This window comes from Nomascus leucogenys, chromosome 15 (assembly GCF_006542625.1).
Source record: "Nomascus leucogenys isolate Asia chromosome 15, Asia_NLE_v1, whole genome shotgun sequence".
NCBI lineage: Eukaryota > Metazoa > Chordata > Mammalia > Primates > Hylobatidae > Nomascus > Nomascus leucogenys.
Window position 1 is genome coordinate 45,212,533 of NC_044395.1, and position 22,454 is coordinate 45,234,986.

At 41.2% G+C, this 22,454-nt stretch overlaps 1 pseudogene; it reads left to right on the forward strand.

Annotated features, from left to right (window-relative positions):
• The window catches only part of LOC100579294, a 57,387-nt pseudogene that overhangs the window by 12,486 nt on the left and 22,447 nt on the right, over positions 1 to 22,454 (forward strand).

The following is a 22,454-nucleotide window of genomic DNA, read 5'->3' on the forward strand; positions in this document are numbered from 1 at the left end:
CATTTCCATCGGATTTTCTTTATCATTTCTCATAGTTCAGATCTGCTGGTGATAGATTTTTCGAATGTCTAAAAGAGTCTTTATTCTTTTTCAATTTCCTGTCTTTGGATGGTCCACAGTTCACAGTGGCCTCCTGGGCTTGTGGGTCCACTCTTTGGGAAGGCCCCACACCTTAGGGTACCCCCGCCCCCGCCTGCTCCATTGATCAGTATACTGATGGAATTAGCTGTTGCAGAGATCTTGACATTTCTCCTCAGTAGTCCTTTTGTAGCTCTAGCTCAGATCGTGCTTATGATGGGACAACGTCAATTGGTCCTGCAATGACAATCACATTGTCTCCCCCCATGGCCAGAGCTTCCTCTGTGTAGAATGCCGTAGTGCACGTCATTCCTCTGTTGCTTGCCATCTTGTGGCGAGACTTTTCTGAATTGAGTCTCGGCCTGTTCCTCAGTCTCGGGCTGACTTCACTGTTCTCCTGTACATTGCTTAGGCCGGTGGACTGCAATGATTTCTCTTTCCTTTTGGTAGTTGCCACTTCTGACTCTATCTTGGTTCTCTTGACCAGTTCTGCATTTAGTGGGATGCAGTCTCCCCATCTCCTCCTTCCCTTGCTCCCCTCAAAATAAACATCTGTAGGTCCTTCTCATTTTACAGGTTTTATGGTTAATCAGCACAGGGAGATAGGAAAGTAAAAATAATAAATGTGGAGAAATATCTGAATTTTAAAAATTCTCTCAAGGCTTTGCGAGAGACTTTCTGCAGAATTTCTAGTCAACACTTACTCATTCAGTCATTAAGAGGCCATCAGATGCCTCTTCGGGCCTTTCTCTTCTGCATTTATTGGTCCCTTAGTTCCCTTCAACTGTTTTGAGCTTTTCTTCCAAGTCTATGTAGGCCTGAGGAACCAGTCAAAAAACGAGAAAAAGGTTTTGCCTTATTCTCAAGTGGACATTTTCAAACTCTGATGACTACCAGACTAGAAGATGCAGGCCTCCTTTCCTGTAGGACTGTGGCCCACGCTGGAATGGTCATCGCTGGGTATTCCTGGGTAGCCTCCGTCCTCCTTCTGGACACAGGTTGCTCATTTTGTCTTGTGCCCAGGTGCACTTACCTGCTCTTAGTGCAATGCCTGGAACATTGTGATCCTTCGGTCAGTGTGGCCCCAATAACCATATGCATTGTTTTTGTCTCCACAGGCAGATTATTGCCAGGGGGCTGCTTGATAGCTTCTGGGACTTCAGTAACAATGAAGACGACTTCCTAACGGTAATGGAGATTGTAGTCAGATTGTCAGAAGATGCAGGTTTGTATAAGTATTGTATAATTTTATTTTTTACTTATGAATTTCTAAGAAATTATGTATAACCAATAATAGCTATTAAAAAAACCTGTTTATTAATCAATAACCTTTAAGCAATTTCTAACCGTGGATGGATTTTGTCTTGAAGAATGTAGGTCTTATTTGAATTTTGACTGAAATTTTCTTATATTTAGAAAATTAAAATGATTAATGGCTATGAATGCTGTTTGCCTTGGCAGTTAGGCCTTTGGTATTTCTTGAGTTTTGCCAGACTACTGGTTGCTAAGAAATGCCAAATCAAAAGAAGCCTCTTGGGTTCAAAAATCTCAGTCATTAGTTTCCCTCAAGGCGAATCTTGATTTTTCTTTCTCATTTTACCTCTCCATGATTGGTATCGTGGAAGAAAAGCATGTTGCTTTACAGCAGACATGATGATGTTGTCTTCCCCCCCGCCCCAGTAACGATGAGTTAGATGAATGAGTGGTGGGGCTGGCCGGTACTGACAGCTGTGCCATTGCCCCCTCCTTCCTGCATTCAGAATGAATGATGAGAAGTTTCAGAAAGTTTCAGGGCTCTCTGCCTTTTGAATTTAATCATTTTAACTGAAAATAGAAAAGTAAGCCTTCCGTATAGCTCCCACATTAGTTTAAAATATTCATATGAATATAACACAATGCTTTTAAAAAGGCCCAAGTGGATGTTTTGTGTCTTTAAATGGATTCTCTTTATCAATGAGTCACCATTTACAGTGCTGTAGCAATTATACATTTGTGTTAAATTTAATGTGGTATATTGGAGCTAGAGCTGCTCTTTTGTTTAATGCTTTGCCTTAGAAATAATTGGGATGCATGGATTGTGGTGGAGTGCATTTATGAAAGAATTATTTATAATGTATACATTCTGGCTAGAATTTAAATAAGCACAACCCATAGGTCTGTCATATAAGCCATTAGTTGTAATGGCTTTTGGATGCTGGCCCAGCATGCAGACTTCTTGCTCCCTCCTCAATTTATATATGGCTTGTTATAATAGAGATGTTATTCTCTCTACTTTTTATGTTTTTATATTGCTGTATAGCTCATTAGCTTTTTAAGCCTGTCTGTAGCATAAATACTCTAAATGGGAAGTGATTTTTAAACTGCATTTGTCTAATTTCCTTGATGAAGTACTCTAGTAAGAAAAGCTAGAAACTATCAGTATATACTATCTAAGATGCTTGGCTTATTCTTAATATAATTTTTTTAAAATTTTTTATTGCTGCACAGCCCACAGTGTGGACTGAGCTGATGGAACAGATTCTTCCTATTGCCATTTTTTACAAGAAAACAGATCCAATTTTCCAGTGGTGCTCTCTGAATATCTCATACCTGTTGTAGTGAGGTACCTCACAGATCCAAACAATCAGGTTTGAAAAATTATAACCTTAAGATCTCTTTAGCAAATTCTCTTTAGTCTTGTTTTAGCTGATATTCATGTTTCAAAAAACAACTTCTTAGAGTTAAGTGATTCTAGAACAAAAGGTCTATTTGTGTCCAGTTCCTCTAGTCATGTAGGAAGATAGACAGCACTCATTCTTATCATGAAATATTTCTTTTTTTTCTTTAGCATTTTACTATGGAAATTTTCAAACACACATAACAGTAGAGAGAATATGAAAATGAATGCCCACATGCCCTACATCTGGCATCAACCATTGTTAACATTTGACCTGGCCAGGCGTGGTGGCTCACGCCTGTAATCCTAGCACTTTGGGAGTCTGAAGCAGGTGAATCACCTGAGGTCAGGAGTTTAAGATCAGCCTGGCCAACTTGGTGAAACCCCATTTCTACTGAAAATACAAAAATTAGCCAGGCATAGTGGTGAGTGCTTGTAGTCCCAGCTACTCAGGAGGCTGAGGCAGCAGAATTGCTTGAACCCGGGAGGTGGAGATTGCAGTGAGCCGAGATCGTGCCACTGCACTCCAGCCTGGGTGACACAGTGAGACTCTGTCTCAAAAAAAAAATAAAAACAAAAAAAATTTGATTAATTTTTTCATTTATCTTACCGAGATAAAATCCAATCCAGACAAAAGAATTCGCAGAAACCATCTTATTTCAGCTGTAAATACTTTTCAGTATTGTCCTCTAAGAAATAGACTTTTTTTAAAAAAAGTTAATAACATTAATGCAAATATAAAAATTATCAGTAGTTATCTGACGTCATCTAATATCTAGTCATTGGTCAAATTTCCCAGTTTTCTCATAAGTGTGTGTTTTTGGGCAGAGGCCATTCAAACCAGAATACAAACAATGTCCACACATTGAATCTAAGTGATATACGTCTCTTAGATCTTTTAAAATTTATAATGTTGCTCCTCTCCACTTTTTTCCCTTGCTATTTATTTGTTAAGGAAGCCAGGTCATTAGTTTTATAGAATTTCCCACATTTGGGATATGGTTTATTGCATCTCTGTAGTGTTAAGATGTTGCTCTACTCTGGGCATTTCTTATAAACTAGTAGCTAAGTTGGAAGCTCAGCCAGACTCAGATTTTTTATTTTAGTGAGAATACTTTGTAGATGGTTTGTGTTTTCCTGCTATATCAAATCAGGGGGCAGAAAACTCTGGATGGTTATCTTTTCCTAATGCTGAATTTGGCCACCTTTTCTATAAAGGTGGCCAAACTTCTATAAAGTTCTCCATCATCCTATGAGCAACCATTGATGATGGTTCCCCTGATCCAGTATCTCATTAGAGGTTGTAAATTCTGACACACTAATTCCAACATTTCTTTTTAGTTTAATAGCTAGAGTTCTTCTGTAAAGGCTTCCTCTATCAACTATTTGATAGCCCTGGAAACCTGTTTGAATAAGAAAGATAGAATAAATGCTTTATTTTATCCCTTTATTTACCAGGTTCCAGAATCATCATTGGCATTTTAATAATCTACAAAGGTTACCAGTTAGGTTTTAAAATTTTTTTTGAGTATTATTAGGAACTTCTGCATTTAACATAGTAGATATGTTTCAAACTGTTATAGCACTTATTCTTTTTTTTTTTAATTATACTTTAAGTTCCAGGGTACATCTGCACAATGTGCAGGTTTGCTACATAGGTATACATGTGCCATGTTGGTTTGCTACACCCATCAACTCATCATTTGCATTAAGTATTTCTCCTAATGCTATCCAGTATTTATTCTTTTTTTAAAATTTTATTATTATTATACTTTAAGTTTTAGGGTACATGTGCACAACGTGCAGGTTGGTTACATATGTATACATGTGCCATGTTGGTGTGCTGCACCCATTAACTCATCATTTAGCATTAGGTATATCTCCTAATGCTATCCCTCCCCCCTCCCCCTACCCCACAACAGTCCCCGGTGTGTGATGTTCCCCTTCCTGTGTCCATGTGTTCTCATTGTTCAATTCCCACCTATGAGTGAGAACATGCAGTGTTTGGTTTTTTGTCCTTGCGATAGTTTGCTGAGAATGATGGTTTCCAGTTTCATCCATGTCCCTACAAAGGACATGAACTCATCATTTTTTATGGCTGCATAGTATTCCATGGTGTATATGTGCCACATTTTTTGGATGATCAAGTTTTTCCAGCTTTGACCAGTTGCAGCCCTTCAAGTTGGCTCCAGAATCTTTCTTAACATGACCCAGTAGACTGTGATAGTGCACCTCGACCTGGGATCAACCATTTCTCCAAGAGCCCAGGTTCCTTTATGAGGCAAATAATAAGAAAATGGAATGTGGGTACTGGGGGGGGGGCACTTGTTGCTTCTAGTGACACAACGATTTTTTTAAATATAAAAATTCTTCAAATTTATCTTGATATTTCCAACTCAAATTTAGCATTATAGGGCTTTTACTTCTTTGATTTTATTTGTGTCTTTTTTCACTTGCATGATATAAATCCTACTTCTTGATGATATTAGCATACATGTGTATGTCTGTGTATCCCAAATAAAAATCCCAGTATTAGTAACAATATGGCGGGGTTACTGAACATAGTTTAAGATTTCTTTGTAATTCCTTGTGTTTTTAGGCCACGTCCTACTAGAGGTACCCAGTCATATTCATGTTATTATGTTTTAAAGTCACTTGCATTAATCTTTCTCTTTGTGGTTAAGCCACCAACTTGATATATAGTTATTCTCATTTGTTTTTTATTTTTAGGAATTGTTTTAGCTTGTACATTTTGATTTATAATTATTTAAAATGTTTACTTGATTCCAAAATCAAAACTATAAAACAAAGCATGTTCAGAGAAGTCTGACTTCTATTCCTGGCCCCCACCTCTTCTCTCCCTCTCCTGTAGGTAGCTATTTCTTTTACTTTTTGGTTGATTTTGTTTCTGAAAACACACACACACGCACACGCACATGCACATACATGTAAACAACTGAGATGACGTCCTTGCATTCTGCACACCCGTGCCCCTTTCTCGGGTGCGGGGAGCTCCCTCTTCCTGCTGCCCCATGCTGTATGCTCTGTGAGCACCCCAAGTGCAGGCCCCAGCATCTGTGGCATCCTCACTCCTTCCTTTGCAGTGTAGTACCCCAGTGGGGGAACAGAGCAGAGCTTATTGATGTACATTTGGGCTATTTCCAGTCTTTTGCCACTTTAAAATTGCTGCAGTGAATAGACTTGCATCATTTCTATTTGTGCTAGTGTATTTGGGGATGGTTTTCCACAGAGTAAATTTATTTGATTTTTAATGATACACCATGTTTTCATTATCATTATTTTCAAGAGATTGTAAAGTTTTGGCTTGTATTTCTCCCTTGATCCAAGCATTTTAAAAAGAGCCATTTCTCATTTTGAACTGGTAAGCAGTGTGACAGCTTCAAGTGGAGTTTTCAAATAAGGAAAAAAGTCCTCCTCTTTCTACTGTCCTAGCATTTGGTGTTTTGATTATTTTTGCATTTTCCTCTCTAGGTGCTAACATTCTTTTCCACATAGGTCTAATCATAATGTGATACAATTTCCCCACTCATTCATTTATTTGGACAGTTTCTTAGTGTCCATTATGAGCCAAGCACAGTGCTTCATGCCTGGGGATGGGGATCTGAGCAGGACAGATTTTCTGCCCTCAGAAAGCCCCATCATAGACGCGGTAAAACACTTTCCTCATGATCGTCATATTTTTAATTTTGTTGAATACTTGGATTTCGTTCAGGTTTTGTGTGTTTGTGTGTGGGTGTGTGTGTGTGTGTGTGTGTGTGCTGTAGATGCAGTGAGCATCGGAAAGGATGTGGTTTTGTTCTTTCATTGACTTTTCTTTTTCCTTTGGATTCATTCTTGAAAATGAGATTACACTGAGTCAGGGGATTTGACATTTCTTGACCTTTGTCCAGTACCATTGCCGTATCTTCTGTTCCAGAAGAGCCGAGGCAGGAAGCGTGGTTTCGACTCCAGAATCTAGTATGGTGCCTGACACTCAGTCTGTGTTTGCTGAAGAGTCGTATTCATGGCCGAGAGCAGGCACTCCCATGGTCAGCCCCAGCAGTGTCTGCACCCAGCTTCCCAGTGTGTCCAGATCTGCCGCACCTCTGCACTCCCGCTTCCACTACAAACACAGCTTGCCCTCCTTTTTTTGCTCCCCTGCTGTGGGCCTTCCTGCCCCCGCAGGCCTCTGGCTCCACAGCCCCTATTTCCTGCCTGCATTTACTTCCTGTTGTTCCTCAGCGGCTCCCTCTCTTGTCCCACCCTTTCAGGCCTGTCCCTGCCATCACCCTCTATTTACTTGTCCTTTTGATGGTGCTTCTGCCACACTGGCTCTGCCTGTCCTCCCCAGCCCTGTCCTCCACTGCTGGTTGCTGAGCTTGGTGGAGGGAGTCCTGTCGTGCATTGATTGATGCCGTCGCAAATTGATGGGTTCCAGTAGTGGCTGGGTTTGCAGCGTTGCTTGGCAGTCCTTTCCCTTGTCCCTCATCAGCTGCACTTCCCATTATCCTTGGCAGCTCTCTTAGACCTTCGCCATTTCATCAGGCCTCCTCCCCTCTCCCTGCCTCGCGCCAAGCAGGTGACCTTGCCTTTTACATCACAGAGCAAACAGAGGCCTTCAATCTTCATCCCCTATCTCCATGCAGGGAACCACCACCTACTTCACACACTCCCCAGAGCCGCCACCCAGGAACTGATGAAATCCTCTCCCCTCAGCTCCTCCATCCAGCTAGGGCCAAGCCCTGTCTCCTTTGTTTCCATCAAAAGTACCTAACCCCTTGAGGGCACCCACTCTTCTTCATTCCCACCCTTAGTAAACACAGAAAAGTGCTGAAGTACTTTCTCACTGACCTCTTGTTCCCTGAGGCACAGCCCAGACTCCTTCCTGGGCACCTGTCCCTTTCTGCCCTTGACTCTGCTGGCATCTGCCTGTCCCCTCTGTCCTTATGATTCTGACCTTCTTGCCCTTCCCAAATGCCCCCTCCTCTCTTCTGTCAGTCTGTCTTCCTTTAACAGATGCTGACTCTTTCTGACATCCACAGGGGGGCCCCTGAAAACACCCAAAGGTCCCCGATTAGGATTCTTAATTCGGCAAAGAAGAAGATTCTTGTGCATGTGGGGATGGGATGGGTGTGCTAGGTTCTAGCTAGCATCTGCATCTCAGGCCAGCTGGCCCTTCTCTGTTCATCAGCAGGTACTTTTCATGGTCACTGAACATGTGAGGCATGAAATTCACAATGTTGGGGGTAATATCAGTGCTATTGCAAGGACTACTCCTGCCGCTCACAGCACCCCTTTTTTGAGTTGTCGCTGTGCTCCAGGGCTGTGCTTCAGGCTAGCTGGCTTATCTCCTTTCCTCTTGTTCACCCCCGCTGTGAAGTATGGGTGAATTGCTAGTTAAGCAAAGAGGTGTGGTTGTGGGTACTGAGTAGTGGCTGGGCTGGAGAAGGCAGAAGGCTGGATGTCTGGTTTCGTGAGGCTGCCTGTTGTATGCTATGGGGCTGTGGAGGCTCTTCTAAATGTTGTAAGCCAAAATGTCTCTCCCCTTCTTGAGTGAGAGCCGAGGATTTTATTTTGTCGGCTTCCGTGACCTACCACAGGGTCTGGCACCTGGTAGTTTCAGTAAAGATTTGTAGAACTGAATCAGCTGCACGTGCCGTTTGATAATGTAGGCAGATTTCTTCAGTGGTCCTGAGCTCCTCCCCTCTGTCTCACAGGAAGTGATGTCCCAACCCCCTTTTAAGTCCCATGTTTAGTTTCTCTCTGTGGTCCCATCCAGTTGTCTCAGAGCTTGCTTATTTTTCCAGCTCTCTCATTGCTTTCTGGTTTGATTATAATCAGTCCTCAGTCTCCCTGCTCTCTCCGTTCCCTGGCCTTGACTCAGAGCTTGTGGCCTACTCCTTCTTCTACCACCAAGCTTTTTCAAAGAGGAACCTCCACCGCCTCTACCTCTGGGCTCTTCTGGCACCAGCTCCTTGTGCGGCAGCTGATGCTTTCTGGAAGCTGGTGGACAGGTATCTTGCCACGGACTCAGTGAATCTGCTCATTGTAAAATCTAGTGCTTTTTTTTTATAGTTCAATGTTTAAAATGTTATGAGATTTTTAATCACACAAGACAGAATTGTGTAATAAACACCCATATACCTACCATTCATATTCAACAAATGTTAACGTTTTGCAATTTTCTGCATATCCTTTTATTTTTTATTTAGAGGTTACAGATACGGTGGCAACTTCTCTGTACCCCTCCTCCATCCCGTTCTTCTCCTTCCCTCCCCCTTCTGAGCCTGGCATGAGACCTTCTCACCAGGTTTTCACAGTCACACCACTTGTGCAGGTGGCCCCTGAATAAGAGAGTGTCTTGTTTGGGAGCTTGAAAGCTTGCATAGACGGCATCATTGGACTGTGTATTCTATTCTGACGATTGCGTGACTCCTTTGTGTCTTAGACCCCTCCACATTGATCGGAATAGCTGCTGGTCATTCATTTTAGCTGCTTTATAGTATTTATATTTCATTTTAGCTGCTATATAGTATTTATATTTCTTCCACAATTTCTTTATCTACCCACTGATTTCTCTTCTTTTTTTCTTTGTTTTACCCATTTGAACCATTTGTCACTGTTGACCAGTTTTGAGTGTTTGCACAGACCTTTACTGGATCCCACTAGGCATTTAATGTTGCTTCACCCCAGACAGTGGGATGCAAAGGTAACTGGACACACACCTTGCTGGGATCTTCTAAATATTTCTCTCCTTTGGCTTCCAATAATCATGGTTGTACTGAGTACCAGCCAGTATTCATTTAGCGCATGCCATGTCCCAGACACCATTGGAAGCCTGTCGCTCCTTTCATCCCCACAACAAGCTTATGAGATAGATACTATGATGATCTGTGATTATCCAGTTTTATGGATGGGAAACTGAGGCTGAGAGAGGCCAAGTCACTTGGCCAAGATGACTCAGCTAGTCACTTGGAGGATCCAGATGGGGGCTCAGCATTCAGACCCCACAGCCGGAGCCTGTACCCACTGCCGTGTTAGCTCTTGAGCTCCAGGCCTCCTCCCTGCCTCTGCCCGCACTTCTTGTCTGTGTCTTCCTCAGTCTCCATCATTAGCCCAATCCTCTCCTGCCCCTAAGAGTTGCTGTTTCTTCTCTAGGGTATTGTCTTTGGTCTTCCTTTTCTTATGATATTAGGGTTCTCTCTGTGGTCTCGTCCGCTGCTGTGGCCCTAGGGAGACTCTACACATAACTGAACACTAGACTGCTGTCTCTCACCCAGGTCTCTGGAGTCTGTGAGTCACCACCCTCCATTGCCACAGCCCACTGGGTGGCTCTGTCTAGATGTCCAGCGAATCCCACAGAGTTCAGAGACTCTAGCGTCCCGCCCTAGTCTCTCTATCCTCCATCTTGCTCTGACTTCTGTGATTATCCTGGGTAGTCATTCTCAGCTCTCTGTAGCAGTGTCTCTCAAACCTGTGCTCTTCTTTCTGTCCCCTGCCCCAACATCATGCCTCATGAAAGCCTGTAGTGGCCCAGAAGCCCCTCACCTGCTCTCTCTTGTCAGAACCACTTTAGGTTTCCAGACTGTCACCCTCACTGAAGCCAGGTGTGATTGTGTTGCTCCTTTGCTGTTAAACTCTCGGGGGCTCCCATTGCACCTGGAGTGGTCACCAGAAGTCCTAGTGGGATCTGGCATGCTTTTCCCAGCCTGACCTCAGCTTGCCCATCATCCTCCCATTCTGCCATCTGGAACTTGTCCTACTTCTTCAGAGTATTTGGCCCCAGAGTTCATCACCTTGCATCTTAGAACGTGCTTTGTTCTCTGGCCCTGGAAGGCCTTCTCCCCTGCTACCCTTGCTCAGTGGATTCATTACCTAGAGCTGCTGTAACAACATACCACAGACTGCACAGCTTAAAACAATAGATGTTTCTTCCCTCTCAGTTCCACAGGTGGGAAGTGCAGCATCAGGGGGTCGTCAGGGTGGGTTCCCTCTGGGTGCTCTAGGGGGGAATCTTTCTTTCTGCTTCCAGTCTCTGGCGGTTGCCAGCTTCTTGGGCTTGTGGCCACATCACTTGAATCTCTGCTGCTAACTTCACATGGCCTCTCTCCTCTCCCTTCAGTGTTTTCTTCTCGTCTTTCTCTTGTAAGGACACTTGTGATTGTATTTAGGGCCCGTCCAGGTAACTCTGCGTGATCTCAAGCTCCATAATCACATCAGCAGAGAGCCAAAGAAGGTCACATTCACAGATTCAGAGATGTGATGCGGCCAGATCTTTTTTGGGGCCACCAATGAGCCCACTACCCTTTGCAGACTCCTAGGTGTCTTTTGGCATCTGGTACTGAGTGGCTGCTCAGGGCCTTCCCCCGCCTTGCCTGACATGCCCTCCCATCCTTGCTGTCCTCCATGCATCTCAGTATGTCAGCTAGGGTAGCATCGTGCAGCAAAGTGGCATGTGGGCTTGTCTGTCCTTGTCTGTAGTCCCTTCATGCTCTCAACTCCTGACACGTGCTGGACACGCAATCCGAGTGTGACACTTTAGAGGTAGCATGGGCCTTTGCTTCTCCTAGTGACACCCTGGGTCCTGTCACTGTGCCCGGGTGGTGCTGCTGGGGCATCAGCTTTCCTCACTCCTGGCAGCCAGCCCCGGTCTCTTTCCTCTGCCTGGATGTTTGCAGTAGCTACCTTGCTGACCTCGCTGCTCTTGGTCTTTTCATTGTCTCCAGTTGACTCAGAACACTACTGCCGGGATGATCTTTCTGAAATACTGTTTTCATCTGTCACCTGGTCAGAAGTATTATTGTCGCATTTCCTCTGTGGCTTGTGTCTCACAGGCTCACCCTCTTTTACAACCTTTTATAACCTGCTGATGACTGATCATCTGTGACTCATCTACACACTTCTGGCTCCTGTTATTATTTTCCTGCCTTTTCATCACTGCAGTGAATTGCATATTTCATTATTTTGTCTATAACTTGGAGTTTTATGTGCTTTCATTTCCCCCAAAATGTCTCTTCAGCTTCTTTGGACCCCTCTGAGTTCTAGTGCTTGCTCATTCCATGCAGACTGCAAAGAACAAGTGCTCCTCCACCTTCTTCTTCTGTGGACTGGAGGAGTCTTTGTTTTCTATGGGAGCATATCCCCCTTTGTCAATGTCTCTTTCTTGGGCCCCTTCCCTGTGCGTTCTGTTGTACCAGACAAAATTCCCATCTCAGGTGTGGCATGCCAGGGTTTACAAAGTCACAGGAGGATGCTGCAGTGTTTTCCAGTCTCTTTGCCTACAAAGGAGAAAAGGCATGAAGTCATCCATTGATTCAGCAGATCCTTACAGAACACAAAATTTTGTGCCACAGGCTGCCAGGTCCTGAGGGTGTACTGGAAGACAAAGGATAAATCAGATGTGGTACCTGCCTTCTGAATTCACTCTCTGCAGCAGGAGAGATAGATGGCAATTATGAAATCATACAGAAAAAAACCCTCTATATGTTTGTATGTATATAAATGCAGAAACGTGGAACAAGAGCTGTGGAGGAAAAAGTGCAGGGCACTAGTCGAGTATTGTTTGGGGACCTGTTAGAACAGGGTCCAGGAGCAGAGGGGCTTTGGGCTGGAGCGGAGGAGTGGTAGCCAGTCAGGTACAGGGAGTGGCCTATTCAAAGGCTTCAGGCAGGAGGGGCAACAGAAGGCAGGAAGACCCAGTGGTCTTCAGGGTGTTTAGGGTATGAGGGTGGGGGTAGTTAGGGGCCGGCTCAGCCACCCCTGCTCAGTGGGGTTGGTCTTGATCCTGGGGGCACTTCTGCTCACTTGTGCTTCACCTTCTGCCTTTTTTTCCCTTCTAGGTGAGAAAATCAAGTCAGGAAGTGCTCTTGATTCTTCTGGAACAAGACCTAATTTTCCAGCATGATATTGAAAACAAGTGTGTCCCATTCTGCTGCCGCTCTCTGCCCCAGACAGTGATGACGAATATAAAGCAGAAGCTGTGAGCGTAAGTCTGTCCAGGGAATGACTGCCCAGCACCTGTGGGCACTGTCCCATAAGTTGACTTATACCTGACTTGAAGTATTACACGTGTTTGATTTTGGTCAGCACTGTTCTCATGAACAAGGTAACCACTTACTCGACCTAGGTTGGAGAAAGCTCACAGTTCAGCCATGAGCATGTTTTGGAAGTAAGCATCCTTATAGCACCAATTATGTTTTTTATATATATATATATATACTTTAAGTTCTAGGGTACATGTGCACAACATGTAGGTTTGTTATGTATGTATACATGTGCGTTTATGTATGTATACATGTGCCATGTTGGTGTGCTGCACCCAGTAACTGGTCATTTACATTAGGTATATACCCTAATGCTAACCCTCCCACCTCCCCCCACCCCACAACAGGCCCTGGTGTGTAATGTTCCCCTTCCCATGGAATACTATGCAGCCATAAAAAAGGATGAGTTCATGTCCTTTGTAGGGACATGGATGAAGCTGGAAACTCATCATTCTCAGCAAACTATCACAAGGACAAAAAAACAAACACCAATTGTTTGAAGAAGAAAAGGCTTGAGAAATCAGAGTGATTTGGGCTTAGCAGCAGTAGCTGGCTTAGATTTCTGTTGGACAAGATGCTGAGATTTATAGGTAAATCCTTGAACCTACTTGGAACATGGGCCTTCCTTCTCAAAGAAAGAACCCTAGTATGGTATGTGAGATAATTTTAGGTGGTACTCAGACAATTAAGAAGAAAATTTAGTAGACTTGTGTGTCTATAGATTAGGAGAAGACTAAGATAGGTATGTAAGCAAATAAGAAGAGTCACTGTGAAGAATGCAGATGTGGCCAAACATTTACAGACATTTGGGAGATGCTGCTGTGTTAAAGTATTTGTGCTTCTATCAGTCGAAGATGTGCAGTGAAAGGAATAGTATAAATGCTCAGTGTCTTCTAGTTAATAGTCTGGTATCCTTGGGTTTGCAAGATTCTTTGCCCATTGTTAAATGATTATACAGGTGGGATTTTCTACCCACTTCTGGAGCCCTTGTTCACAAACCAGCAGTTGATGATCCAGTGCTGGCTTTTCCTGCCTTCAGATCAAGATGCCTCCATTTGTCCTTGCATCTTTTCCTTTGTGGCTCAAGGGGAGGTCACAATGGGCCATCTTGTTTTCTTTAGCTGCTGCTCCTCCACTGATCCATGCAAATGATGCTGTATGGCATGACCCTTTCTGTTTGCCTTATAGAAACAAATAGCTCCAGGATTACTCCGGCATTTTAGGAAAAATTTGTCCATAAAGGATGTAAAAAATCATAAGCATTAATTATGAGTATAATAAAATATACAGAAGATAGTTGTTTTCCTGTTTGGGAAACAATGACATTAGAGAAAGGAATTATTTTCTTTTTTAAAGTGCAGAAACATTATATGCCGTGGAGTTAAAAAATTGTATTACAGCATCAGAACATTTGGCAATTACTCTTCATTTATGTAAAAGTTTTCTTCAACTATGCTTTAAAGGTCTGGCTTTTTAAACTAATTTAATTTTTGCATATTCTGTATGTTTATAAGATGAATCAGGCTGAAGAATAATTTATTATTAAAATTCAAATTCTCCAGGGTTCTTTTATAAATTTCAAGTTTCTCCATAAGAAATTAAATTTGTTTTGCAAAATGAACCTGGATAATATCATTTAGTTGGGGTATTTGGCAGTTGAGCAGTGAACTTTGCCAACTAGATCTTCTTTTTCATTTGGAAGTTGGTTAGGCGAGTTTCCAAGGTTACGACTGACAACCAAATATCTTATCCCTAAAGACTGATAATACCATGAAAAATAATGCTAAAGGCATTTTTGCCTGATTTTTATTTTGTTTTCTTTCCAAATATCTTGTCAACAATATTCTTCTTCTACATTTTTTTGGTAGAAATATTTGGAAAATATTACAAGCCTTCAAAAAGCTATCTGCACAAATCACTTGCAGAACAAATTAGTTCACATAAATTTTATTTTTCATTCCAAGTGAGATGCTGGTCTCATTACTCGAAGGGATAGGATTTGAATCGTGGCTGCAAGAACAGAAGTGATCTTGAACCTCCCACCCACCATGGCCCAGACTGTGCTTGTCTCTTTCTCCCAGGTGTTCCTGCAGGACCTCTGCTCTTCCTCCCATGGAGATCTGATGGGAGTGGAATGTGGGGTGTCTGGTCTGGCCCATGTGTGCTTAGCTGCAGTTATTTCCTCAGACCCTGGAGGCCAAGGGGCCTTGGAGGGGACTTGCCCCTTGAGTACCAGAGAGCTGTGGAACACAGACAGAATCTCTTCTTTTTAATTAGGAAATGACAATGTGGGTGGAGTAAATGACAGTGTGAGTGTCATTATCCAAGGAAGGGAAGGCCACATGTGTGCTTTGTAGAGCTCCCCTAGGAAGGCAGGCTTCTGATTTAGCTAGTCTGTGGGTGATACCCCAAACATTGCAGGTGCCAGTGTGTATCTATTAGGAGGTGATTCAGGGAGCTGTTAGCTGAAAGGGTGATGAGGAAAGAAGCAAACTGGGCTGGTCAGATGCCCTCTGTGTTTGGGGGCTCTCTTTGCATCCAGATGGTGTGAATATTGCTACATCTGTACTGTACATAAACACACGCCTACTCAGAGCAGTACCATTTTGGAGGAAGTGCCTCAACTCCCAAGGAGACTGCACGTCTTCATGGATAAAATACATCTGTTCATTTGACTTTTCACTCTCATTAGAACTTACAATTAGTTGATTCTGATGCTAACAACTCTAGTGCATGTATGATTGGGAAAATCAGAGATAACCAACTGCATGTGTCCTGGGTGTTTTAGATGGAGTTATGCAGGACAGCTTCCATGTTGGGACATGGGTACATGGAATCCTGGGAAGGGAAATGTATGTGCATTTTCCTTTGTGAAGTCCTTCTAGAAACCCTACGCAATGTTAGTGACTCTGTCCTTGATGCAGTCAGAAGGGTTGACTCTGTCTGTCTTCTGTCACTTAGCAGTTGAGTTGTGAAATTCTGTTTTGTTTATTTCTCCCTCAAGATGGTGAGCTTCTTAAACACTGGGCTGCAGTATCTTTGCACCATCAGCACCCAGCAGAGTGCCAGGCCCAGATTCAGTACTAAATAAATGTTAGTTGTTGGATGAATGAATCAGTAAAAACTGCAATAGTTGTATCTTGTAATTATATCTAGACAGGATAAACAGGCCACCGGAGACCAATTATAATTCCTCTTGCTTGCAGGGATGCCATTAGCATTCTGAGATTATAACTCATTGTCAGAAGCCTATTTTTCTCTCTCAACACTTTTTCACGTTAAGGCTTCCTCATTTTTTGACATCATTTCTATTTTTAAGCTAATTTTTATTTGTGCACTTATTTAAGAAGAATCTTGTGGCTATGTGCTATAAAGAACAGTTGGCTCCAAGCAACTAAGTGAAGATCGTCATTCCATACAAGTGGTTCCCAGGGCCACGGGAATATAATTTCTTTTCACTGGCGTGCTGACTTTTAATGACTCTGGATTTGTTTTATACTGTATAGTAATAAGGTCATGCGGGTGTGGAGATGGAGAGAGGTGGATGGAGATACTGGGAGTGCTTTAGTTGCCCATCACCCTGGATACGGAAGCCTCACATCCTCATTTATTGTGGCTGTCACTTTGTACAACTCTGCTAAGCATCACATCAGAAATATGTGTCCTCTCTGTTCTGAGGACACAAACCTTTTCCTTATTTGTGTTATGGGCTAGTTTCCCCTTTCGCTCCACCCCCATTGGTTTTCTTTCCCCTCTTCCTGTATGCAAATTCCAAATAGAATGATGGGTAGATTACTAACCCAGAACTTTTTTCTACTGTAAATAGGCAGTGCTGTGTATCTAGTGAGAATAACAGACTTTAGAGACAGGAAGTCCTTCTTCCCCCCAGTCCCTGACTTTCTCCATCCCTTCCTTTCTTCTCTCCCTACTTCAGTCCTTCACTCCCCTGCCTTACCTTCTTCCTTCCTTCTTTTGTTCTTTCCTCCTTTTCTTTTTACTTTGTTGGGGGAATGGAAGAATTCTTTCACAATTTTGTTTTTGGCAACTTTTCATCTTGTTTCAATTTCAAACTTGCAAGAAAGTTACAAGAATAGTAATATGAATTCCCCTATACCTCTCTCTGGCTTCTTTAGTAATTTATATTTAGCTTCATTTGTTTTATCATTTTTTTCTCTTCTCCTCCATTTCTCCTTCTCTCTCCACACATACAGACAGATGCATATTTACTGTATTTATTATTTTCTGAGACATTTGAGACTCAGTTGGAGACATTGTCCCTCTTTACATCTAAATACTTCATTTTTTAATTTAATTTTTTATTTATTGAGGCCAAACAGCAGCATTCATCTAAATACTTCAATGTATATATCCTAAAAGGAAGGAAATTCTCTTATATAACCATAGTACGATGATCAAAATAGGAAATTTAACACCGATACAGTGCTAATGTCATAACCACAATTCATATGCAAACATCATCATTTGCCTAGGACCCAGTCCAGGGTCACTTGCTGCAATGAGCTGTCCTATCTCTCTGGTTTCCATTAATCTGGAACAGTTCCCGAGTCTGTCTTTGAATTTTGTAACACTTAAATATTGGAAGAGTGCTGGCCACATTTTTTTGCAGAGTGTCTCCCTGTTTGGCTTTGCCTGACGTTTCCTTCTGATTGGATTCAGACTGTCTTTCTGGCAGGAGTATCACAGGAGTGATGTATTCCCAGTGTGTCATGGCAGGAGGCACAAGACTTCAGCTTGTCCTAATAATGGTGATGTTAACTTTGATGATCTAATAGATAAATGTGGTATCTGCCAGGTTTCTCCAGTGTGCTCTTTTTTCCCTCTGGAAGTAATAAGAATTACCTTGTATTTAAGTATGCTCTTCTCCATCAGACCTTCACCCACTAGCATTGCTGTCTGTTGATGATTCTGGCTGACATTCTACTATGCTCCCTTCTCCATAATTTGCCACCATTTTGTTGAGGATTTTCATATCTATATTCAAGAGAACAATTTTCTTTTCCTATTATGTCTTTGTAGGGCTTTAGAATCAGAAGTATTCCGGCTTAAAAAAATAAGTTGGGAAGTATTCCCTCCTTTTCTATTTTCTGAAAGGTTTTGTTTAAGATTGGAGTTATTGTTTTCCTAAAACATTTGTTAGAATTCTCCAGTAAAACCTCTGGTCGTCGAGTTTTCTTTGTGAGATGGTTTTTCATAACAGATTTAATTCAGATACAGTGCTGTTCAGATTTCTTCATCTGTGTCACTGGGTAAGTTGTACATTTCGGGGAATTTACTAATCTCATGTAAGTTGTCCGATTTATTGGGTTAGACTTGTTCATGATATTCTATTTTTTTTAATGTCTATAAGATCTGTAGTGTTATCCCCTTTCAATTATGATCTTGGTAATTTGTGTTTTTTTCTCTCTTGATCAGTCTTGCTAGGGGCTTATCAAATTTATTTATGTTTTCAAGTCAGTTTTTGGCTTTGTTGGTTTTTTTCACTTATTTCTTTTTCATTGATTTCTACTGTTTATTATTTCCACTCTTCTCCTTTCTTGAGTTGTTTGCTTGTCCTTTTTTTAGCTTTTTAAAGAGGAAACAATATTTTTAAGCCTGCCTTCTTTTCCATTTTAAGCATTTTAAGCTATACATTTAATGTTAATGTCTATGTGATATATTAACCCTTTCATCATTAAGAAATGACTTTGACAGTAATCCATATTTTATAATCAATTATGATAGTAATATAACCACTAGCATTTTTATACTTATTGCTTATTATAGTATATTTGTTTATTTTTTTTACTCTCAACTTATATGTCTTTACATTTAATGTGTTTGTTCTTTTGTTAGCATCTAGTTGGGTCCTACTTTTATATCCAGTCTGATAGTTTCTACTCTTTAATTAGTGTGTTTAGTTCATTTATATTTAATGTAATTATTGGTATGTTGGGTTTTCTGCCATTTCTGCCATTTCTCTGTCTGTTTTCATTTGTCTCATCTGTTTTTTTGTTAATTTTCTGTTTTCTTTTGGACTAATGAATGTTTTTTAGCATTGCATTTTAATTCCTCTATTGAGGATTTTCAAAAAATATATCACCTTTTGCAACAGCGTGGTTCCATTCACTTGCTTTCATCCTTTGTGCTGTTGCTTTCATGTATATTACATTATGAGTCTGAGAATACACTGTGTAGGCCATTCTTGCATTGCTATGCAGAAATACCTGAGACTGGGTAATTTATAAGACAAGAGGTTTAATTGAATCATGGTGCTGCAGACTACACAGCAAGCATAGTGCCAGCATCTGCTTCTGAGGAGGTCTCAGGAAGCTTTTACTCATGGCGGAAGGCAAAGTGGGAGCAGGAACGTCACATGATGAAAACAGGAGCAAGAGAGGAAGTGGTGGGGAGGGAGGTGCCACACTTTACAACAACCAGATATGCAAGAACTCACTATTGTGAGGACAATACCAAGCAATGAGGGATCCACCCCCATGACCCAAATACCTCCCACCAGGCCCCACCTCTAATATTGGGGATTACAATTCAACTTGAGATTTGGTGGGGACATATATTTAAACCATATGGTACAGTATTTTAATTTTTGATTTAAAGAGTTACATCTTTTGAAGAGATTAGTAAAAAAGAAAAAAATACAGCCTTTTATATGCTTTTTTTTTTTTTTTTACCATTTTCGGTGATTATCATTCTTTCCTTTCCTAGATATGAGTTATCATCTGGTATCCTTTCCCTTAATGCCAGAAGAACTTCCTTTAGTACCTTTTGTAGTTCAGGTTGGCTGATGATGAAATTTATTAATTTTTGTTTATCTGAAAATGTCTTTATTTTGCATTTATTTTTGAATGGTAGTTTTGCTGGATGTAGAATTGTGAGTTGAAAAGTTTTTTTGTTTCTTTTCTTTTAGCATTTTAAAGATGCCATTCTGTTGTCTTCTGGCCTCCTTTGTTTCTCATGAGAAGTCATCTGTCATTTATATTGTACTCGTATATATAAAATATCCCTTTTTCTCTGGCTGCTCATGAGATTTTTCTCTTTATCTTTGGATTTGGCATAGTTAGTATACTGTTTTGTCTCCATCGAACTTCTTGGAGTGGTGTGTTAAGCCTTTCAACTAATTTGGGAAGTTTGGGCTATTGTTGTTTTAAATACCTTTTTCTGTATTCTTTTTCTCCTTTCAGTTTGTGACTTAGATAACACAAAATTGGGACCCTTGATATTGTCCCACAGGTCTTTGAGGCATCGTTCACTTTTCTTTAATCATTCCTTCTCTCTGATGTTTAGATTTGATAATTTTTATTAATTTAAAAAGTTCATTGATTCTTTTTTTTTACCTCTCTCCAATCTGCTGTTAGGCCTAGCCAGCAAATTTTTAATTTCAGTTATTGTACTTTTTTGCTCTGGAATTTCCATTTTGATCTTTTATAGACCTTTACAGTTTCTATATCTCTATCATATAGAAAGTCCCTGTCTATTCTTTATGCATTTTTTCCTTGTAATTCTTGAGTATATTTATAACAGCTCCTTTAAAGTCCTTGTCTGGCCCTTGCAACATTTGTATCATCTTGCTGTTGGTTTTCATTGACTACTTATATTATGGATCACTTTTTTCTTATTAATGCATGAGTAGTGATTTTTGATTGGACACTGGACGTTATAAATTATACATTGCAGAGTCCCTGGATTCTGTTATATTTTTCTAAAATGATTTTTGTCCTAGAAGGCAGTTAATCTCTCCAGCTCCAAATTATCTGCCTTGTGAGCAGAAGCTGAAATCTCTGCTGAGTTTGTTTAATTTTTTTTTTTTTTTTGAGACGGAGTCTTGCTCTGTCGCCCAGGCTTGAGTGCAGTGGCGCAATCTCAGCTCACTGCAAGCTCCGCCTCCCGGGTTCACGCCATTCTCCTGCCTCAGCCTCTCCGAGTAGCTGGGACTACAGGCGCCCGCCACCACGCCCGGCTAATTTTTTTTTGTATTTTTAGTAGAGACGGGGTTTCACAGTGGTCTCGATCTCCTGACCTCGTGATCTGCCCGCCTCGGCCTCCCAAAGTGCTGGGATTACAAGCGTGAGCCACCGCGCCCAGCCGTTTGTTTAATTTCTGACTCTGCTGTTTTTTTTCTGGGTCCTCTGGGATCCCCCCCCCCCACGTATATATAGTTTAGCAGTTAGCCAAAGATTTAAGCACATTTTATGCACAGATTTTGGACCTTACTTGCAAATCTCTCCTGTTGCAGTGTATCTTTTAAGAGTAGCCCCTCCTCCAGTTTCTGCTTTTGGTTGCTTTCCACTGCTTTCAAATGGTGTTTTTTATGTTTTGTCAAGATTCTATAATTTTTAGCTATAGGAGGGTTAGTCTTAGACTTTGCTATTACCAGAAGTCTTGGTTCTTTTTTATAGTTTCCATTTCTTTGATAAGATTCCTAATCTGTTCATTCATTGTGGCCCTATTTTCCTCTTTGTGCTTGAGCATATTTGTAATAGCTGCTTTAAATTCCTTTTAAAGTCTTCTAATTCTAATATCTGGATTTTCTGTGGGTGTTTTTTCTGCTGACTGATATTTTTCTTGACTATGGGTCACATTTTCTTATTCTCATGTCTATAGATTTTTCATTTTCTATTGTATTTTGTTGAAACATTGCAGAAACTCTGGATTTTGTTATTTACCTCTAGAGAGTATTGACTTTGTTCTAGAAAGCAGTTCAGATTCTGTTTTTCCTGTAGTAGGCAGCAGCTGAAACAGCTCACTTCTTTCATCCTTAAGTTACTGTTTCTCTATGAACCTCATCATCTCCCCTGTGCATGAACAGTTCAGAGATCAGCTAAGGATTAGGGTAGGATTTAACCACAGATTTTGGAGCTTTCCTTTCTTTGGCTTCCTCCTTCCTTCACAGTAAAACTGTAGCTTTAAAAAATTTATGTATGTATATATGTATTTATTTCACTAGCTTTAGGGATACAAGTGATTTTTGGCAACATGGATGAATTGTATAGTGGTGAAGTCTAGGATATTAGGGTACACATCACTTGAGGAGTGTACGCTGAACACCAATAGGTGGTTTTTCATCCATCACCGCATTCTGACCCTCTCCCCTTCTGAGTCTTCAGTTTCCATTATATGACTGTATTTGCCTTTGCATACCCATAGCTTAGCTTCCGCTTATAAGTGAGAACATGGGGCATTTAGTTTTCCATTCCTGAGTTACTTCACTTAGAATCATGTACTGCAGTTCCATCCAAGTTACTGCAAAAGACATTATTTTGTTCTTTTTTATGGCTGAATAGTATTCCATGGTATATATACATACCACATTAAAGTGTATATGTATGTGTATATATATATTTTTTTCTTCCTTTTTTTGAGATAGCATCTTGCTCTGTTGCCCAGGCTGGAGTGCAGTGGTGCAACCTTGGGTTACTGCAGCCTCAACCTTCCTGGCTCAAGTGATCCTCCTACCTCAGTCTCTCAGGTAGCTGGGACTACAGGCGTGTACCACTACACTCAGCTAATTTTATTTAGTTTTTGTAGAGACAGGTCTCACTACCCAGACTACCACATTTTCTTTGTCTTCTCATTGGCTGATGGGCACTTAGATTGATTCTGTGTCTTTGCATTTGTGAATTGTGTTACAATAAACATATGCATACAGGTGTCTTTTTGAT